Source organism: Nanorana parkeri, unplaced genomic scaffold, assembly GCF_000935625.1.
Source record: "Nanorana parkeri isolate BGI_ZX_2015 unplaced genomic scaffold, ASM93562v1 scaffold141, whole genome shotgun sequence".
Taxonomy (NCBI): Eukaryota; Metazoa; Chordata; class Amphibia; order Anura; family Dicroglossidae; genus Nanorana; species Nanorana parkeri.
In genome coordinates, this window is record NW_017306409.1 from 1,763,262 (window position 1) to 1,786,704 (window position 23,443).

Consider the following 23,443-nt stretch of genomic DNA (forward strand, 5'->3'; position numbering starts at 1 on the left):
AGTATATCTGCTATTTATTCTTTTTATTTTCATCCCTGTAGTCATGAAACAGTGCAGATTTAGAATTAAACCACTAAAATATTAAACTTTTGCAGTCTTGATGTTGTTGTTGGATGGTAGTCTTTTAATGGCATGCTCTCTCTCCCTCTCTCTCTCTTTTTAATACTGTTTTAACAGTTCTAACAGTTCTATTTTGCAGTGTAAATGGGCTGGGTATTGGGGAGGGTGGTGGTGGTGGCGGCGCGGGGGGGTGGTGATTGTTGTTGGATGGTAGTCTTTTAATGGCATGCTCTCTCTCCCTCTCTCTCTCTTTTTAATACTGTTTTAACAGTTCTAACAGTGCTATTCTGCAGTGTAAATGGGCTGGGTATTGGGGAGGGTGGTGGTGGTGGCGGCGCGGGGGGGTGGTGTATTAGTGGCTGCCTGGTTTATAAATTATAATAAGAGAGTCTTGTTCCTTCGCTGTGTAGTGAGCTCTACAGCAAGTCTTGTGTACTTGCTAAGGGCAGAGGTGGGAGGTGGGAGTGGGGTAGCCCTTGCTGACTGCTGTCTCTGGTTTTGTACTGCCTGACATTGCTTTTAGAAGGAACACGTGTCTTTCACACCTACAATTGTGGTATGGCAGTGTTGAAACTTGACTCTTGTGTCAAGACGCAGCCTTCCCAGTTGCAAGGCACACACATATTCCTGCGGCTGGTCCTAATATCACTGCTACTCCAATAGCCATTGCCGGTAGCTTGCCCCTCTAACATTTTATTGCAAACGATAACCTAATTAACAACAACAACAACAACAACAAAAGTTGATTTAGACCGAGCAGATAGAAAACCAAGTTGCCTATAGCAACAATATTCCAGCTGTCAGCGTTCCAGGGCTGGCTAAAATATGACATATGGAATCCGATTTGTTGCAACGCAGTCTTCTGACCCGCAGTATTAAAATCTGCCTTGTTTCTGATGTTAGGGACCACTTTTTTGTTTTGTTATAGCTTCAAACGTGTTAGTTAAAGTGAATCTGTCACCGGCAAAGTTCAACTTCTGAAGGGAATTTATCAAAACTGGAGCAAATTCTGGAGCAGCTGTGCACGGCGATCAATCGGCTTCTATCTCTCAATTTTAAACCTTAACTGAACAGACTGATGATAGATGCTGATTGGTTGCCATGCGCAGTTGCTCCAGAATTTGTCTGCTCCAGTTTTGATCAATTCCCCCCAGTGTGTGTAGAAACCAGTTTTAATGATTAGTTAAATGCCGCAGTTATTGAAAAATAAGCAGTGGAGAATTCAGGTTTAAAATCCCAGCTCGAATTTGGAAAACCTCCAAATTTTGTCTTATGTTGTAACATTCTTCAAGAAAGTGACTCACTTAGTGGAAATGTGTCACTTTGTCTCAGTGAAATGGCCGAGCTCTCTGATGTCGGTGACAGATTCTCTTTAGCTAAGTACTGCTTAGTTGCAGGTCAAAGAGAAGGTGTGATACTCCAACGTATTTTAAGAATAAAAATAATTTCACAAACGTATACCTTATATTTATAAATACTCATTTGTGCCTGAGCAGCTGATTGCTAGACATTTCTAATCAAACTAACTCCATGTGCACTTTTTTTTATATGGAGGGCCTGGGTTAAAAGCTCTTTGACTGTGACCCATTGGTCATTAGTAGAACATGGTGACTGGATTACAATCATCTAATTTGCAGAAAAAATAGTGAAGTAAATTGTGCAAAGTTCCTGTTGACTGGAAGTTGGCAGTCTGGCAACCACCAGTGACTAGGGATGCACCGATACCAAGTACCTTACTCGGTACAAGTACAAGTACAGATACTTTTCGAGCTCCAAGACCAAACTAGGGAAAAATTCAAAAGTTAGGGGGCAGCTGTCATTTGTAAGGAGCACACTGAGCTCCTGGGATTTGTCTATCTCTGTTTTAATGTACGATTTTGTTTTTATAAACATATTGTATATAAAGGGATGCACCAATACCATTTTTGCAAGTACAAGTACTGATACATTTTTGTTTATTGTCATGTGACAGTTTTTCTGAAACAATGCAGACTAATGATTTCAGGACAGTGGTGGAGCGCCAGAGCTAGGTCCCAGCTGCAACCGCTACAACCCTGGTAGTTCTCATGAAAATGCTAAGTATCGGCGCTGGTATCTGAAAAGCATCGGTGCATCCCTACCAGTGACCCACAGACCTAAGACTGTGAGTCACAGGACTTAATAACCAACATAAAAACTACAAATCTTGGTCAACAAAACATCCATACAAAGTCAGATCTGTTTAGATTAGAGGTAGGTGGCAACCTCAGAACTCCAGCGGTTGTGGAACTACAAGTCCAGTGAGGCATTGCAAAACTTGGACAGCCACAGGCATGGCTCCCAGAGGCAGGGTCATGGTGGAAGTAGAAGCTACACTACAGCTGGAGAACTGAGATTGCAACCACTGGTTTTATATGACAACTGGCCTGTGTGTGGACTAGTATGTTTTTGCAGGGACAGATATCCATCCTGAGAACTGGCTAGGGATGGAAGATGCAGTCCCAGATTACTGTGTGTTCACTCTTAATATGACCACTTCCATTATCTTCCTCAAGGTATGGGCCCTTGGCACCATAGCTGTCAGATACAACCATCATTAGGTATGGCCAAATCTGTTTCATCTTCCTGCAGTTTAGAAGTTGCACTGTCTAGCAGTCTCCGAGTATAGAGAGCTTTGGTGGCTTCCAGAAACCTTCACAGTGGTGTGCAAATCAACAATACCTTCCATCTAGGTGGGCGAACATCAGAGTTTGCTGTGAAAGTATCATATAGTAATCCCCTTAGGCAAAGGCCTCTTTATCTGATGTTTGATTAATAACAGGGAAGCAATGAATAGAAGGACACCTTAAGCTGTCACCTCATTGTAAAGCTATTATGTAAAGTCAACACTAACACCTACGTTACAAAAGATCAAGAGATGCACAATACAGTACACACGGTCAGGTGATATGTACTAAATCATAGTAATTGGAAGTGGCAAGGCAGTCACGGGACCCAGATTTTTCTTATTCTCCTAAAAGAGAGCAATTCGTGTTCCTTAAAACAAGCCAGATGCAAAACCGAATGCCTTTTACTGCATTACTTTAGCTCTGTTTATGTAAGTTTGGAAAATATATATACACACACGTGCGCACTCATACACGTTCAACACACAAAGAAAATTCAGCTGGCACTTCGCTTTTCTGAGCCTGTCAGTGGAAAGCACATGTTCCCCAGCAATTGCTTGATGGCTCCAAGATTGAACTGACTGCTTCCTAAATTCTTCATGAATTTGTCCACTCTACATTGTATGTATCTGTTTGATGCCATTGAATGACATATTCATTCTACTAAGTTTTCAGGTGGTGGGGGTCCTCTCCGCACACCTTACAGCAGTTTCGTGGCCGCACAGGGTCCCTTCTTCAAGGCAGTAAACTGCCTTGAAGAAGGGACCCTGTGCAGCCCCGAAACGTCGTCTCTGTTGATTGTAGTGACACAATTGTCCATTAAAAAAGGACATATTTATTCTAAACGAGTGCTGGTGACCTGTTTCTTTTACTTCATATTCATTCAACTAACACACACCATTACTACGTTGCAGGATGCAATTCTTGGCATTGGCAGTTTCTTTTTCTTTCTTTGACGCTTGTTTGACGCTTTGTTTCTAGAGTATTCACATTAGCAATATGTACCTTGCTTTGATCATTCTGTTCTTATTAAGCACATGGCCTGATTTAGATAAAGTGTCTTCATGGAAACTTGTTCTTGTAGCCCATCTCAACAAAATGTTGGCATAAGCATTCCAAGAAAGTTTTTACTTTCTATAATTTCCTTTTGTTCTTCATACTGGTAGAACGAAAGAGACAATCTGGTTCCATTGAGCAACATATATACATGCAACAGGTTGAACTTGATGGACCTGTGTCTTTATTCAACCTCAAATACTATGTAACTATATGTAACTAGCACAGTCATTTCCTCAAGACACTTTGCTGGTTTGAGATACCCACAGATATAACATGGAATGGATGATCCAGTTGCTGAATGATCGTTCCATTGAGTGATTTTGCCATAAAAGTGTGCCATTGTGTTGGCTGTGCGTGCATGTTTGTGCCCTGTGAAGTCAACTGTCCTATAGGCCTCACCTTGGGGAGAAGGAGTGATCACCCGGAAAGTTGAGGGGGGTTTTTTCAGGATAGATGACCCGGGGCTGTCTTCACAGGCTGTAGGTATTCTACAGATGAACACAATCATTCTTCAACTTGAGTTTTATTGGCTGGTTTGGGTTACAAATGTTTATACCCGGGGAGCCATAAGGCTCAAAGTGCCAAGAGCTAAGGTATTTCGTAACTCATATCAGCCAATCATAAGTCAGCCTTAAACTAAAAGCAGATAATGACTGATTGTCAATGTTACGTAGATCATATCCAGGGCTGGATTTCCCACAAGGCCAACCAAGGCCCAGCCTCGGGGCAGCAGCGAGTAGAGGGGCAGCAGGGGTGTAGAATTCCTATCTCCCGATGCTCAGGACATACAATTCTGGGCGCCGGGCGGGTAGTTGTTTTAAATACTAAGCCCTGTTTTGGGCAAGCAGAGCTTAATGTACAGCGGGGAAGCCACCGATTATTTTGTACAAGTCATCTTGGCGTTGTCGCTGAGATCACTTGTATGCAGCCTGCAGGTCTGCCATTCTCCATGGGGGGGGGGGGGGGTTGTCGGGTAGGGGGGCGCATTGAGGAACCTGGCCTTGGAGCAGCAGAGAGTAAATCCGGCCCTGTTCATATCCCATTCTACTTTTTAACTTAGGATAAACCTAGTAGTTGTATTTCATCCGCCATCTTGTAAGGGAAAGGTTAAATGTGACTGGGTGGCATTGATTAGCTGCATCGTAGTTTTATTTCACTCACCATCTTGTAAGGGAAAGGTTAAATGTGACTTGGTGCCAATAATAAGCCGTATCGTAGATGAAGACCTGCATTATTCCTCCTTATGACAAAAGATCAGGGCCACTCTAAGAATTCATTGTAAAAGGATTAAACGTTTAAATACCTTTCATTTTATTTATTTTTCCTTGTGTAATCTTGTGTGGCGCCTAGATGACATGCTCAACATTTAAAATATTCTTAATGTGACTCCAGGCAAGCAAACATAACCCTAATTTATTTCCAAAAGAAATGGGATATTCAGGTATTTGGTTTTATAAACTAGCTGTATTATGTGTATTTGTTAGACTCTGACAAATGCCCAAATAGCATTAAAATCAACCATTCATCACATATGAATTTATGCAACATTTTTTGCTCTTTTTTTTTTTCTACACGCTGCATTTTTACTTTAAAAAAAAAGTTTATTTAAAAAGCCAAAAAGCAAGAGTTTTCTTCGACTGGTAAACATGAGCATTATATGGACAGAAGTATTTGCAACTGGGACTTGGGCCAAAAAGACTAAATGTCAACAAATGTAGCCTAGAGGTGGACTGTCACAGGCTGCACTCTCTCCCCCTGTTGACATATAATATTAAAGCAATTTGCTCAACACTGGCTGCACATACAGCTCTGTACAGTGTCCCTCTGTGTCACTTCTGGGTGACGGTGGCTAGAACAGGTCCCTTGTGAGAAACGCTCATGTGAATTCTCAAAACAAGCTTTTGTTGCCACGCTTTTCAATGGAATCTAAGTGTGCAAAGTTAACTAGTGACTCGGAAAAAAAAAAAAACTGCAAGAATTAATCACCGAACGTACGTTTTATGGCGGCGTGTTAGCTACTGTCTGTCACAGTGTCTTCGGCGGTTCTTTTGTGCCTTGGTTAAAATTTAAAAAGGCATTAGATTGGGACAGCTGCTCAAGTGATTAGCAGCACTGGTGTCCTTTGGTTTCATTACCACCAAGGACACCCATGCATGGTTTTGTATTTCTCTAGATTAGCTTGGTGATCAATCACCTTCCAATCCACTGGAATCAAAGTGACTCTAGTGAGGGTATGAATGCAGAGGGGTGTTAGACCCCCTGTGGGATATGTGAATGGTTCTATGTATTATATAGAGCACTTCTGAATTATTGGGCTTTGAGATATTGAAGTAGTTGCAACTTAATAATCGGAGTTAGGTTGACAGTCTGGCAGTTTGGTTCTTTGCACAGTTGACAAATGCAAAATTGTGCCATTCGAACTACCAAAATTTGATGTCTGCCGGTGGCTGAATAAGAAAATATTAGCGAAAGTGATTTTCCAACATGCTGCTAAATCTTTCTCTGTCTATGATAATTTTTGGCGATCTTTATCAAGCCAAGTAACTGGCGATTTACAGTAGAAACAAGTGAGTGAAACCTGAAACCACAGGGGTTGCATGGAAGGTTCAAGACTTCTCTAATTGTTTGCTGACATCATTTCAATCAAGGACCATGGTGAGGAACAACAATCAAACTTTATTTAAGATGCAATAAAGTACACAGAACAAACTGTAGCACTCTGTCCGACATGTGACAAAGTTCCGAAGAATATTTAAAGTAACTTTAAACTCAGGAGTTAAATCTTACAAATACATTCAAGCACCTTAACTATTAACAAAATGTATCTTATTTGTGTATCACTGGGCTGTAGATCCTCCAATCATCTCTGAATTGGTGCTGACACCGTCCTTCCTTCTGGAGGGTGGCTACTTTTGTTCCCCATGGTCCCTGTGTGTGTTGAAAAGTAGCCACCGCTCTGAACTCACTCCCGTGATGGACTACAATCTCACATTTGGTTTACTAATTTGTATTGAAATTGTAGTTCATCACAGGAGTGAGCTTGGAGTGGTGACTACTGTACAATACACACACAGGGAACATGGGGAACAAAAGTAGCCCCCTCCAGAAGGAAGGACAGTGTCACCACCAATTCAGAGATGATTTGAGGATCTACATCCGAGTGATACACAAATAAGATACATTTTTGGTTTTGGTTAAGGTATTTGAATGCATTTTTAAGATTTAAGTCCTGAGTTCAGTGTCACTTTAAGTCACAGCAATCAACTTCATTTAATGCATTCTGATTCCTGAAAGATTATTTCTGATTGACAGATACTACCATATTCTGTAGGCCTCTTTTACAAACGTGTGCAATAGAGGGTTTGAAGTAGCTGTAACACATGATCAGTTGTCTAATTTAAAAGTTAAACTGTATCAGTTGTTGTTATTTATTACAGGTATTTATATAGTGCTAACAATTTACATAGTGCACATTCACATCAGTCCCTACCCTCAAGGAACTTACAATCCAAGGTCCCGATCTCACATGCATACATACAAGGGCCAATTTAGACAGGAGCCAATTAACCTACCAGCATGTCTTTGTAGTGTGGGAGGAAACCCATGCAAGCACAGGGAGAACATGCAAACACCTTGCAGATGGTGATCTGGCTGGGATTCAAACCAAGGTAGAAGCACTAACCACTACGCCACTGTGGTAACAACTCCGGTTGAGCTTTAGTTTTCATTCTTCAAGCCTTCCTAAATCATTCCTTATGACTTTAAAAGTGGTTTTGTAGGAAAACTGGAAATGTCCTAGTTTGCGACCGTTCTTTTCTTTAATATAGACATAACTCGTTCTCCCGCAGTTTTTTGTCTTTACCTGAACTCAAACCATAATTCTCGGATTTCAATTTTAGTGCCACATACTGGAGAAATCTGGTACTGCAACATGTTCTAAATACTTTATGATAACATTGCATGCTTATGTACATTCATTTTCATCACCGCAGGATAGGGGGGAAAAAAACATCAACTTTGGTAATACTTTCAGATCCTGGCCTTGTTCCAGCATGCTTGTATAGCTCTTGGACAAATTTGTTGAGTTTCACTAGAAATATTCTGTTTCCCTTTTCCTTCATATTCTGAAAATATGAAAGGCCACTAGAAGGCTAGGAGTTCAACACTTAATAAAGCAGAAAAACATCTGACCAACCACTCTCTCTCTCTCTACTGACTTAAGAATGAACACTAATGGCAACCCTTTCTCTTAAGCACTTCAGCTAGCTTTGATCATGCTTTCTCATAACCCAACCACCACCTTTCCTTCATGCAAGAAGTAAGTGTCATGGACAGGAAATGAAAACATTTAAAGTGGACCTTTTCCCCCTTTCACTAAAAATCACATCAGCATGCAGCTCTGCATGCTGATATAAAATTACCTTGCATTCACTAGCTAAACAAACATATTTTAATTTTACATACAATTTCTTGTTTTCTACTTCCTGGTCCTCTTTGGCACAAATTATGTAATTGTGCCCAAGCATTGCATCCTGGGAAGATTACATCAGCAGAGCATTGCTGGGAAATCTCATCTGTAATCTCAGGGAAAGGCATTTTCCTCCCCTGAGGCGATGTGCATGGTAACATGTCCTAGTCACATGTGTCAGAGTTTCAGAAGGTAAAGGGAGATCTAGTAATCTGCCCTTACTAAAAATGGTCACTGTGAGAAGGAAAAGAAAAATAAGGTATGCAATGAATACAAAGCCTACCAGCTACTTATAGGCAATTGTCTATAAGTATCTGTTTGTGGATTGTTATTAGGAAACATTTCTGAAGATGACTTTTTTATTTTGAAGATATTGTTATTATTATACAGGATTTATATAGCGCCAACGGTTTGCGCAGCACTTTACAATATAAAGAAGACATTACAATACAATTCAAGACAAGATAAAGTTCCTCTTTACATTGTTTGCTCTATAAGAGGCATCAGTAAAAGTATAATAAATAGTAGGGATGCACCGATACCCATACCGATACTAGTATCAGTGCTGATACCAAGTATTTGGGCAAGTACTCCTACTCGGCCAAATGCTCCAATACTTACCTCTGATAGCGGAACTTTCAGTCAGAGGGAGATCTCCCTCTGACCGGCAGTGCTGAGGGAGCAGGGAGCCGGCTTCCTTTCCAAATGACCCGCCTCCCAGCTTCCTGATTGGCTAGGAAGCAGGCTTTACTTGTTGCTAGGCAGCCTGGCTTCCTAACCAATCAGGATGCTGGGCGGAACATCATGACCCACCTCCCGGCTTCCTGACAACAAGTGAAGCCTGGCATCTCATGACCTGCCACCCGGCTTCCTGATTGGTCAGGAAGCCAGACAGCCTCAGAAAGTGAAGCCGGGGGTCTTTTAAAAGAACACCGGCTTCCCAGGCAATCAGGAAACCGGGTGGCGGATCATGACCCGCCACCCGGCTCCCTGATAATCGGGGGGAACACAGCATCCGTATCGGTGCTCGATATTGATGAGTACCGAAAAGTAAATATCGCTACTTGTACTCGATACTAAAAAAAACAGTATCAGTGCATCCCTAATAAAACGGATAGCAAGGGGGGCTCTTGGTTCTTCCAGTAATGAAGGTTTTAATTTGATTTTTTTAAATGATATTTTTAAAGCCCATCTCTAGCCAAACATTTTCTGGTGTGTGGCAGAATGGGGAAGGGTTAGAGTCTATATTAGGTTATTACCATTGTGTCTACTTTGGGGAGATCTCCCTTCTCAATGGCCGGTGTTGAAGAAGATGAAGTAACGGGAGACAAGAGAGCAATACAGAGAGAATTTCTAAACCTTTACACCCAAATTGTATTTTAATGCTTTGAGCTGGCAGTGCTAGCAGGCTGGCCTGTGGAAGAATTAGGTGAAACAGACCCAGCTTATTTAGCACCTTTAGAACATCACTGTAAATTGCACAAACCTCTTTCACAATCTACCTCATTCTAGGCAGGGCTTTAATCTCATAGGAGACATAGCTTCAGATCTAAAAATAAACAAAATTATACCCAGAGTCCAGCAGCCAGTATTAAATGATTAACCCTGTATATGGGTATTGATAGTTTTGAACTATAGGCTATCAAACAACCCTCTACTGTGGATAACTATACAAAAAAGGGGGATCTGATTCAAGAGAGTCAGGTCAAGGCAGTACAATAAGGGTTGTATTGCCGTGTTTTGTATAAAAGTATAACGTTTATTTGAGTATTATAAAACTTATATTGTGGGTCACTTCACACTTCACCTACTAAATATCACCAGATGACCCTGCTGAAACTTCTAAAAAATAAATCAAAAATAGGAAAAAAACACTAATTCAATTCACATGCACACCAGATCCAGCTGCTTAATCTAATGATACCGGTATAGCTTAGTGTAAGAGCAAAACAGCGCTGAGCGCAAAGGTTTTGGGATGGATTACTTAAATTGGATATGATATGTCCATAGATAACTGTTTCTTCTTGTTGTTATTTCCTACAAGTTGCACCGTAGATGTTGGACTCATAGAGTTGGAAATTGTTACATAACTGTTGCATCTGTGGCCACCTCTGTGAGTACAAAGCAAGTTCGTACAATACCAATCGTCTCGTCAGGCGCTGGTAAAATGTAAGGGTAGTCCTTCCAGTCTGGATGCGGGATTTCACCCGAAAGTGTTTCACCCAAAGGAGGACTACTTAATCATACAATGTACGAATCCAAATAAGATAAAGGTACTCACAGGTGCCGAGTAAGTCCCGATTAGAGTAATTCTGTTGAGACAGCGGCTCCACCGCTTCTGATTTAACACAGTTATTATTCCCCAAAAAAAATTTTTATTCATTCCAATTACTTTTTAATCAAATAAAATCAATACATTTTTTCAACAAGATGTTTAGTTTGTTAAGTTGTCAGTCGGCTGCCCCAAAACCCCAACTTTTCTAATTTTGACATACCAATTTCAGGGGTGTGGCATCCTGTGCTTTGATTCAGGTCATTCTATGCTAAATCATCTTATTATTCCCAAAGATGAGTTTTCTTCAGTGCATAGAGTATTTGTCAGTAGTCTTCTTTGTGGTTCAGGGTAATCCTGATGGTTTAGAAGAATTACCTGCTACCATATGCACCATTTGTATAGCTTCACATCTCCCTCACAGAAGCTTCATAATTAACACAAAAAAAGGCAGTGCCTAACTTCTCTATTGACTCTTTCACAGCTTAATGATGCCTCCAAGCCTACAGGTGCTCATAACCAAAATAGTTTTGTAACACAGTAGGATGTGCCAGTTTTAAAAGACAGACAATAGGAATCAAGATTAGCATTGAAAGTCAAGGGTAAAGCTTTACATTGTTGAAATTAATTTCGCACCAAGCATAATCAGTTTACCATACACCAGTGAAAGTGGTCTATTCATATTTTCTACCCTCTAGCTCTCTGTTGTCTCAGCCCGACTGCAGAATTGGTTATCCAAACTAGGGAACATGTATCCAGTCCAGATTTTTAGCCAGTCTATGGGAACATTTCAAAATACAAACTGACAAGATGTTCAAACCAAACACAGTTTTGACAGTGTGGCATACCATTAGTAAATTCAGAATATAAGATCTTAATGTTTAGGAAGCATATTTGGCAATCATGGGACCCATTCATAGAAACCAAAGCAAATTTCAAGGCCTACTTTGGACCCTGGCACCTAAACAATGAGGTCAAAGGTTTGTAGATAACTGACCATCACATATAACTAACTATATGTACAAAATATGTGGACACCCTTGCCAAGTTATTTCATTTCCAGTGAAGGGTACCGTTACTGCCAGAGAATACAAAGACATTTTAGACAATTGTGCATGTCCAACCTTGTGGCTAATGTTTAGAGAAGACCTTTTTCTGTTCTAGCATGGTTTAACCAATTTGTTGTGGAGGACCTCAATATCCCCGACTCCAAACCTATTAAACAACTTTGTTATGTATTGTAATTTCGAGTGCAAACCAGGTCTTCTAGTCCAACACCAGTACCTGACCTCACAAATCCTCTTTTGGTTGAATGGGCAAAAATTTCCACAGACACACTCTAGCAGCAAAGGGGGAGCCAACTCTATATTAGTTTAATGGTTTTACAATGGGATTTCCAACAGGCTCCAACAAACATGGTCAGGTGTCCAAAAATGTTTGACCAGATAGTGTAACCTGTGCAGTTCAGAGCTAGTGGTACTTAAGCTAGCACAGATGCGTAGCTCTGGCAGCTTATGGACTGGTGCCCTCTAGTGTCTGGTTAAGCAGGTCCTAAATGTACCTGGTTAATGAGGCTTATAGCAATACCTGAACATGGGACTCTGGTGTAACTTGGAATTTATGCTTTTGGCTGCTTAGATATGGTGGTAGGAGATGCTTTGTCATCAAACCGAATATCGGTTCAAGCTTTCTTTCACCTGCAAGGAGCAGAAAAGTAAATGTGTGTGCGAAACAACACTGAAATCTCAGTGCCGAAAACTCCTATATCTGTTTAGCAAATAGTAATTTTGACCTTTGAGTGTGGATTAAACCAGAAAGCAAACACGGTTATTTTATGGAAGCTGGCAACATTCTGACTGTGGTTTCCACAGCTAAAGTAATTAAGCCAGGAGGCCAAGGGTTTAAATGACACCAAACTCAGGAGTTAAATCTTAAAAATACATTCAAGTACCTTAACTATTAACAAAAAATTTATCTTATTTGTGTATCACTCGGCTGTAGATCCTCAAATCATTTCTGAATTGGTGCTGACACTGCCCTTCCTTCTGGAGGGTGGCTACTTTTGTTCCCCATTGTGAGTATGTGTTGTAAAGTAGTCAAGGCTCCAAGCTCACTCCTGTAATGAACTACAATCTCAATACAAATTGATAAACTAGACATGAGATTGTAGTCCATCACCGGAGTGAGCTTGGATTGGTGGCTATTTTACAACACACACAGAAATCATGGGGAACAAAAGTAGCCACCCTCCAGAAGGAAGGACAGTGTCAGCACCAATTCAGAGATGATTTGAGGATCTACAGCCAAGTGATAAACAAATAAGATTAAAAAAATTTAGGGCTATGCAAATTAACGATTCATTTCTCGATTAATCGTTAATCTTTTCGATTGATTAACATTTTTTTGATCGCTAATGAAAATACTCACCTCTCCGCCAGCTTCCTGGAGTCCCGTCGGAGATCTGGTGACGTCACAGACATCTACGTCACCGGCCCAAGTGGCTCCGTCGGCTAACGAAGGGAAGGGGGGAGGAGTCCGGTGATGTCGATGTCCCCATGTGGCTCCGTCGGCTAACGCAGGGAAGGGGAGGAGTCACCGACCTACTCCCCATTCCCTTTGTTAGCCGACGGAGCCACTTTGGCCGGTGAGTTTGCCCAAGAAACTTTCTGTACGAGCGCCAGCCAAGGCATTGGCCTATACACATACAGCACAGCAATGAAGTAATAAAATGAACTAGGATCACACTAATCCAGCACGTTATTATTCTGAGTTGCCCCACTCAAGCGGCGGCCATATTGAGTGGGGCACGTGAGATTAATAACGTGCTGGATTACTGTGATCCTAGTTCATTTTATTACTTCATTGATGTGCTGTATGTGTATAGGCCAATGTAGTTGGATCTGTATGTGCGTTATAATTAATCGAAATTAATCGATTTTAAAAACATTTGATTAATCGAACATGAAAATTTTAATCAGTAACAGCCTTAATTTTTTAAATAGTTAAGGTACTTGAATGTATTTTAAAGGTTTAACTACTGTGTTTAGAGTCACTTTAATGGGAGTTTAAGCAACACTGTTATAGATCTTGTGTACTGCATCCTTGCATGATTCTATACTCTACAGCTGTACTTTCTGAGAACTACAGAGGGCAGGACTCGGAACTTGTGAACACCTATGGGGCTGATTTACTAAAGGCAAATAGGATGTTGACTTTGTAAAAGGAATTTACTCTTAGCCTAGAACATTTGGTGACAATTCATTCTGCAAATGCCCAATCACATGCAAGGAAAATAGAATAAAACATTTTTGTATGTACATTATTGGATGTGGATGTCAGCAGAGCCTCACCTCATTCACTAAGCTAAGGAGAAAATTCCCTTGCAAAGTGCAAACTAGCTTGAAATGTGAACAGCCCAGTGTGCATTTTATCAGGCTTAAATCTAGAGTCATTAAGGAAGCAAGAGAGGAAATATAGAAAATATAAACAGTGCATGCAAGATGCATCATATGGATTCCAGGATACAGATGAATTAGGGGTAGGCCATGTTCCTCTAATGAGCGTGCAATGCATGCATAACAGCTGTATCTTTAAAGCTAGACTCCAGATAAATATACCATCACATCAGTTAATTCAATTATGTATTTATTGTATTGAAATGTATTTTAAATGCAGTTAGTAAATCTAACTTCATACCACCTTCTTGTAATGCCCTTCATAGCAGCATTCAGATTAGGAGAAGGAGGGGGCAGAACTAGGAGCATCAGGCATGCTAAAAGCACATGCGGTAACAGGATTTGACAGCATAGGCATGGCTCATCAATATTTTGATACTCCTTCACTGCCCAATCACAGGCTAAGGACAAGGAGGTTACCAAGCTGTATTGCTTAAATGCAGTATAGAAATGTAAGGTCACCATCCTGGCTCTGCTCTGTAAATCTAAGGACTTTCTGGACAAAATTACCAATGCTTTGGCAGCTAAAACTGCTCCAATATATGTATTTCCAATGTGTATTTAGCTGTTTGCTTGGAGTTCACCTTTAAACCAAACCTGACCTCATGATCTGAAATATTTAGCACTGCCATCAACCTGACTGATGTCATGCTTTGAGCTCAGCTTAATATTCACTTTCAATAAGTTCTTATGAGGCCTTTGTCAAAAGAGTACAGAGATCCAACATGAAAGACTTCTCAGGCTACAGAAGACCACAAACTAATTAAAACAGAACAGCGCCCCGGGAAGTGGGGCAAGGAGACGTGCTCATTTATTAAAAATCTGTAGAGAAAGATGAAAGGAAATGGGTATATGGGAATATAGGAGAAAAAAATGGGTAACAGGAGAGAGAAAGGTGTAAAGAAACAGGAAGAGGAGAGAAGGGGGCTGAGAGAGGGGAGTTAAACTGGGGTGCCAGATAATCTCTGAATGCCTCCTGCTGGAAAAGTTAAATCCTAAAAAGAGAGAGATAGAGAGGCATGAGCGTATTGCATCCACATGGTTGAGTTCAGCTTAATATTCAGTGTTAAGAAACAGACTCTCCATACCCGTGTGTGAAACCTCAGTGTTTGGGTCAGTTGGCACCATCTTGGATAGTCTTTTAGTCGCATAGGGCTGAGTCTGGGTGGTAACATGGACAAATGATTATGATGATGATGATGATGATCTCTGTGTTGTCTAAGTGGAATTTGGTTTAAAAAAAAGCTCATGGTGAGCCGACCACTTGTACCTCATGAGTATGTGCTTATTTTGAATGCTAGGAGCTATGGCAGGTTCCCATTAAAAATTACATTTGCAAAATGTAAGCCAAAAAAAGAGATATAAAATCTCTTTCTTTGTAGAAAAGCCTGCCTGGTTGGTGTCAAAAATGGTTCCTGGAATGCACAAAGCAATATCTACATGTGTCATTGAGGGTATCATTGTTACAAGTCAGTTGTAAAAAATCCGGACTAATTAGCAAATGCTTGCTCCTCATGTCATCTCCTTCCATGCACGGAAATTGGCTTTAGTATATCAGCGTATTCATTATTAGGAGAAGAGTAATTGTCTTCCTCGATCCAAACATTTGTTGGAATTTGTCACTTTTTACACCCGTTTGCTAATTAGAAGTTTAACTTATTTGGCTTGTGTTTGTGTGTCAAGACAAGCCATTCTCAGCCAATTATCCATGGCCATTAAATCGAAATAAAGAAAGCTTGTCTTTGGCTATCAGTCACTCCATGTCCTGAGTGCTTCACAGCTTGTTTTTTTTTTTTTATTACAAATATATTTTTATTGAGAATAAAGTATTTCAGGGTTACATAACATATTGTGAAAACACATATAGTTCCAATGTACAGGGTAACAACATATTTCTTTAGCGGACCTTAGAGACAAGTGTCGGTCGTAGCAGTCGGTTTCTTAGTAAGTGCAGCCCGTGCATACTGGAGTAGGCTCGTCATACATTGCATGTAATTGCCATGACCGCTAGCGATATTGGGGCTAGCATGGAGGTCCACTGAGTTTGTAACGTCGAAGGTATGCAAGGCAGGTATATAGACTCTGGTTTGCACCGAAACCTATATGCTTGTTAACATAGGTACATCAGAAGATGTGGGGGAGAGGTCTCAGGAAAGCATAGGTAGGTGGGGGAAAAGCGGGGTGAAAAGAGAAAGGTGGGGAGAGTCTGGCTGTGAGCGGTATGGACCAAGTTGATGTAGTAGTGTGAGGTGATCTCGTCATCACAGAGTGAGGAGGCAACGATGGTCGCTGGTGGGCATACATTTTTCAATCCAAGGGGACCATATTTTTTCAAATTTCGCCATGGTGTTTTCCACCTGTGCAGTCCGCTTCTCGTGTGACATCATCCAGTTCACATGCCTTTTGAGGCTGGAGATGCTGAGCGTGCTTGACAGCCATGATTTAGCTATCTCTCTCTTAGCGGCCGTCAGGATATGGAGGCACAATTTAAAGATGGTAGTCGGGAGACCTGGCGGCTTACAATTAAGGAGGGCAAAGATTGGCCGAGGCGCGGGCCATGGCCTCTGCTATAAGCTTGCCTGCAGTTTTGGTTTTCTGTGTGGTTTTGGATCTGGATTGCGACATGGCAGGCACCGGGTGTCGCACCGAGGGTAGGGTGAGTGGTTTTCGGCAGATTAGGAGCTATGTGCTCCGTGCTAATAGGGGTTATGTCCGGAGGAGTTGCAGAGCTGTCTCACTCACCACCCGTCATCGACAGCCGCGCGCATGCGCCCCCTTAATGCCCACAGCTTGTTTTTTTCAAAATAGTTTGTTTTTAGACGTAGTTAATGATGAAAAAAAAGTAACTCTCTGAGACACCCAATTTTACCTAATAATTTAAACAGTTTGGGAATAAAAGTTTTGCACAATTCCTTCTTTTATATTAGAAAAACTACATTTGTGCAGTTTCTTATGCATCTGATAGTAAAAATAAAATTATTTTATAAGTATATGTCAAGCCAAAAACATTTTTTTTTGTACAGTTTGGGATGGAACGTGGAAGAATTAGAACCTCAGTTGTTACTGCTACCTGGGGCACTGTTTCAGAGATTTCCCCTTACTTCCTGTTCTGACACCAGTTTCACCAGACCAGAAAATCCTAAAAGACAGAAATAAAAATTGTACAGATGTTATATACTGTCCCTACTCTACTATAGGAAACCATTTTTTGTCTGTGTTGCTGGCGGAGAGTTTCCGTTTGTCAGGGACCAGAGCACCTCCGGGTGGCACTGTGGAGCAGGAACCTGATCCTGCAGTTCCACTGCTCACCTGCAGGTGCCTCTCCTTGCTGTGGGGCCTGTGCTTCAGTATTGTTGCCATATCATGTATCCTGTTTCCTGTAGCCTGTATCCTTTTCCTGTTCCTGCCTTGAATCCTGACTCCTGACCTTACCCTTGAGGTCTCCTGATCAGTGGGTCCCCTCTTGTTGTCCTGCTCCCCAGGGTTTGCCCTGTTGTCTCCGGTGTGTAATTGTTATTTGTATTAGTTAGGCTTTTATATGTTACTTGCGGGTGGTGGTGGGTGTGCTTCTGGTTGTGGTGTTTGTGGAGTAGCTAATAAATTATAGTTCATAAGCATTGTTTGGTGTGCTCACGTAATTGGTGCTCCTGTACACATACCTGCATGCGGTGTGGGGAGACCCGTGCACGGTATCCTGACACCGTTACTTCCTGTGTGGTTCAACATTGTCAGTAAGACTGGAAGTGAGGGTAAATCTCTTCAACGAGCCTTGAAAAGCAGAAAAAAAAACTGACAATGGTTCTAACCCTTTCCCACCGTAACAAAACTAAGAAAAAATTGGGTGGACTTATACATTTTAATAAGTTATTAGTTTGCAGATTGGATTATGTGAAGCAAAGTTACGAAGGGGAAAAATCCCCTCCAGGTGAGCTCTATACATTGCAAGGACTTTTATTGCAGATTCTTACTTCTCTTCTATAGATACTATTATAGATCTTGCCAGGACTTTCTGAAACTGTTAATGGGAAGGTCTGCCTTATTATTATTATTATTATTATTACATAGTATTTATATAGCGCCAACAGTTTGCGCAGCGCTTTACAATGTAAGGAAGACATTACAATTACAATACAATTCAAGACAAGATGGTATGGAGGGCCCTGCCCCTGAGGGCTTACAATCTAAAAGAGGAGGGGGAAATGATACCTGAGGAGGTAGCTGTGTGGGGATGAATTATTTGAGAATGTGATGGTTGAGTGGTTAGGTTGAGGTGGGATAGGCTTCCCTGAAGAGATGAGTCTTTAGGGAACGCCTAAAGACAGTCAAGGTGGGAGATAGACGGACAGGTTGGGCTAAAGAGTTCCAGAGGATGGGAGAGACTCTAGAGAAGTCCTGGAGGGGAGTATGGGAGGAGTTAACTAGGGAGCTGGAAAGCAGGAGGTCTAGGGAAGAGCAGAGTGGACGGTTAGGGTGATATTTTGAGACAAGGTCTGAGATATATCCGGGGGCAGAGTTGTGGATGGCTTTATAAGTGACTGTTAATATTTTGAATTTTATCCTCTTGGTGAGTGAAAGCCAGTGTAGTGATTGATGGAGGGGGTTGCAGACACTGAGCGGTTGGTCAAGTGACTGAGTCTAGCAGCTGCATTCATGATAGACTGAAGGAAGAGTCTTGTAGGCCAAGCAAGTGGAGTTTTGTGAGGAGCAGCGGGTGGTCAACAGTGTCAAAAGCAGCAGAGAGGTCTAACAGCAAGAGTAAGGAGTAGTGGCCATTGTTTTTCTCTGTTATTAAGTCATTGGTGAGTTTTAGGAGGGCGGTTTCAGTGGAGTGTTGAGGGCGAAAGCCGGACTGAAAGGGGTCCAAAAGGTTGTTATTAGCGAGGTGGCAACTCAGGCGGTTGTAGATAAGGTGTTCTAGTAGTTTAGTGTAATGACTGGGTCGGTTTGTATGAATCTCAGCTGTGGAGTAGCTGAAGGCAGGGGAGGTCTGTGAGAGGGTACGGTTTCAGGGTCGAGCTCCAGGCGTCACTCTCCAATTTAACTGAGAGTTTGGAGCTCTACCATCATATGCCGCAGGTATTTAGTGTAGGTGTCACCAGGTTGCCCCAGGTTATTACAGCATAACCGGGTGCACGTTTGGTGAGAGAGATCAAAACAATAAGTCAGTTCCAGTGATCAGGTATTAAGCAGAAAAAATAGTAACAGTTCCCCTTTAAATGTTGAGACACAGGTCTCTAAGCGAAAGTCCATTAAGCAATTCAGTACTCTCAATACAATGTCTCTACTGAGCTGCTAGCTAAGGACGAGCAGTCCTAGACTAGCGATACTTGCTGTTGGATGTCCAAGTAAGTGGGGATCCTCTGTTAGATGTCCGGGTAAGTGGGGGTCCTTGCGGCTCACAAGCTTCAAGTTCAGTTCCAGGGATCAGCTGGCGTTGCACTCGCAATAGTGGAACGCCACACTGATCTCTCTTACGGCATTTTATGGCGACGGAGCGTGGGCGGAGCTACCCACGTCAGAGAGCCGATGCGTTCCATGCTGGAACGCATTGGCGGCTTTACTTCCGCCTTACGGTTGCGCTCCATCGAGGAGCGCAGCCGTGATCGTTACATTTAGAGGTGAATGCGAGTAAGGAGATAGGTCTTAAATTATTGAGGTTTGAGAGGGGTAGGAAAGATTTCAGTAGAGAGTGAAAGATTGAAAATGTGAGTAAGAGAGTGTAGGATAGAGCAAGAGGGTGACCAAAGTAGTTTTGAGGGAACAGGGTCCAGGGGGCAAGTGGTGAGGTGGGTGTCAGAGAGGAGCTTTGTAACTTCCTCTGTGGTGACAGGGTCAAAAGAGGAAAGTAACAAGTGTGAGGGAGGGTTTGGTACATTAATTACAGTGGCCTTTCACTGTAACTACCAAAATATCTTATTGCAGAAGATGTCTATAAATTGAATTGAATTAATTAATTAATTTGACAGATTGCTGATTCTTTGTAAAGGGCTCCATAAACATAAATGGTCAAGTGGAAAAAAAATGTTTAGTCTGCTGATACCTATAGACGAGAGAAGAAAACCCCAGTCCATAGTAATTACCCAGATAGCAAGGATAACTTGCCACAAACTGGTGGCAGGGTTAAATTGTAATTCTTGTTAACTTGCGGCACACATTCCCTGGCAAGTTGTAGACTTGCAGAACACTTGCAGCAAAAATTCTAGTTGACACTTTTTGAATTCGTAGCAAATTTGCTTGGCAAGTGTACAACAAGAGTCCTGCAGGTCTTAGCAAGAGCTCTGCAAGTGTACAGCACTTTTGCAAAGCACATTGATCTGGAGACTTGCAATGCAGACTTGCTGTAATTGTGCAACAAAATTGTGAAGCTTGGCAAGTCTAGCAATAATTTAGAAAGTAATTTTCAAACTTGCAACTCAATTGCTTGTTATCTTGGTAGGTGAAAAGTTGACAAGTGGTATTTTTTGCAGTGGATATTTTGTTTCAAGAAATTAATGACAAGCAGGTACCACCACAAGCTGGTGATAACCATGGATGGGCACGCTCAGCTGATATGGCAAAAAGTGATGAAACCATATTCAAAAGAAGCACTTTAGTTCAGCACCTGCATCTGTGCCCAAGTTGGCATTCTAGAACTAGGATCAACAAGGACATTTCATTACATCATCTTGAACTAAAATTTCCAGTAAATCAAAACACAGCAGTCTGCCAACAAGGTGGGGAGCAAAATGGAGCACTTAGAAGGACATGTCATCATTCCACAAGCCTTGGCCTCATGAAGGCTCTTTTACTGCTTGTCAACACCCAACAAGGAGCAAAACTCACAGAAACATTCTCCAAGAGAGGTGTGCTTGTCCTCGGCTGAAATCAGGGTCAATTGTTAGCCCTGTTTGTTTTTGATGAAGTGGTCTTGGAAGGTATTAGGAAAAATGATACAGATCATAGCGTAGAGCAAGCCTAATTACTGTGAGTGCTTTGAGTTATAACACATACTTACATTAGCACTTACACAGACAATGTAATAAATTCACTCCGTCTGTTTGTCTAGCACCCTGGCGAGGCAGCCCAGTGTTAAAATTATGTTAAAAGTCATTTTTTTCTTAATGTCGCTGGGTTGACATCAATGGAGGTCTTTGTATCACCTCGAGCCTATCTAGAAACGTGGTCAGTTTCTTTTTAATGCATCTAGACATTTTTCTATCAACATGGGAAGAAAAGCACACACACGTAAAAGACTGACAAGCTGTTTCGAGCAGAACAAATATTTGAAATGGTATGTTTTGAAAAAAATATACTCTATACACTTCTATATAAATTAACTCAAGGTTGATATCTTGCAAAGGTGGAAATTTTTACACTACACATCTGACTGGTTAGAAATAAACTTTTAGTCTTAAAACTGAATTGACATCTATACCTTTTCATTCGCAATGAAAAGCAGTTTTTATTCTGCAAGCAAAGATATAATATATGACACAATATGCAACCGTTAATTTATTGCATATAGTAGAAGCAAAATAATATATAAAGAAAAGAAAAAACGATTGAGATTTTTCTTTGATTACACATTTTTAATAATTAAGGTAACATCTACTTAAAAGTATATATTGATTTGACTTTCACAATGTTTCTTACTTGCTGTTCTATGCATGATCATCTGTAGGTGATGTGATTATCATGTGGTGTCACGTACTTGGTCGAGGAGCCTGATGAGGTAAGAACATTGTCTGGTACACCTCCGGCCCAGGGCCCTTAATAGAGTGGATAGGCGAATAGGTGACACAGTGGCACAGAGTGGCAAGTGCCAAGCTGGTCTGTTCAGTGAAGTGTAGACTTCACCGAGGAGGATAGTGGGCTGCCCCCTGGAAAAGTCTGAGGATCAATAGACAGATGTGCAGGCAAGCGGCTGGTCTCAGGATCAGGAGACAGATATGGACACTGGAGCCAGCAAGAGGTGAGTAGCTGTGGCGCAAAGACAGTCTTGTCATGGCAAAATCAAGGAACAATCCGGGTCGGTAGCAGGGGGCAAGTAGATCAGGTACAGATGGAGCAGTTTGAAGGTACACGCTGCAGTCAGTAACAGTCAGATGAGCAGGTCAAGATAAGAAGGGTCAATCCATACTTCTCATCACCATTCACAATCGCGTGGTCCTGCTTTGTGGTCCAGAATTGAGTCGGGCACTAAAGGCTTTTTTCACGACAGGTGGAAAACAGGCTGTATCCTATAAAAGTCTGGCAATATAATTTCATATAATACATCATTAATCTTTTTTTTTTAACTGAAAATGGACCCACATACTGTATTTAGGTCCCAGTTTCTTTGTAGTATGAACCACTTTTAAGATGGATGTAGATAATTATACTCGGTCAACTGGTTTCAGCTCTGCGCTCTGTCAAGGTTTAAGGGTTCTGAGGGACCCAGATAGAATTAATACCATAGCACTGCATTGATCCAGCTATTATTAGGGCTCCAACACCTTAATTTTGCAACACAGTCCTCTAAAGGTCTGCTGCTTTTTGAGGGCTGATCGGCAGTGGAGGATTGCTGAGGAGCATCAAAAAGTTGTGTCATAGTTTCAGAGAAGGTGGTCACCATTGACAAGGTAGAACTGTTCTCTTCCAGCAAATGATGTACACAAGACTGTGGTTCACCTTGCAGAAAAGAAATGATTAATCCCACCTTCGTCAATTTCAGAGAGAACATGCAAGCCTGCAGAGCAAATTATAGCTGGCAAGCATTTCGGAAGGCTTTGATTATGTTTTATTCACCTTCCTGACATGAGAACTTCTGGTATTTTTGTGAAAACTCATAAGCACAAACAGATTGAGAGAAGAAGAAGAGGGAAGGGGTAGGGGGTTGTCCAATAGGATGGGTTTTCCTCGACAGAGGGGATGAAACAGTTTGCAACCTCCAAGGACACTAGCAAAAAATTGAGGGTGGGGTTATACAGTGGACTAGCTTAATGTTTTTGTTTGCCAGTGTCCAAACCTCCTGAAGGCAGCAGTTTAACCTAATTGTCTATGATTTTTGCTCTTCCAGTGTTCCTCAATAAAAAAAAGAATACGATAGAGGCTTTCGGTATCCTTTAAGACCTCTTAAAGACAAAAGATTGAATTGGCCAGATACATGTGACTTAGAAATGACTGTTCATTTGCTTACTGTTTCTTGTAAATGCAGTTGGAGCGGTCGCAAAATTCTTGTCTTGAGTGGTTGTCAATGGAAGATAACAACAGCGCGATCACATGTTCTTTGAGATGTTATGATTGAATCGTTGTACTACTACAAAATATTTCCTTCATTCACAACCTTTAGGGCCCGTTTAGTGCTTTGCAGTTCATTAATGTGTGTTATGAATTAAGTAAGCCGCCAACGCCCCTACATGCTAAAGATCGTGCCTGACCCTTTTTTTGTAATTCAGGCAATGCAGCAAACTACTTCGCTTTGCCGTGTGTTTTGGTGCACTATAATGCAGGTGTGTTGCCCTAG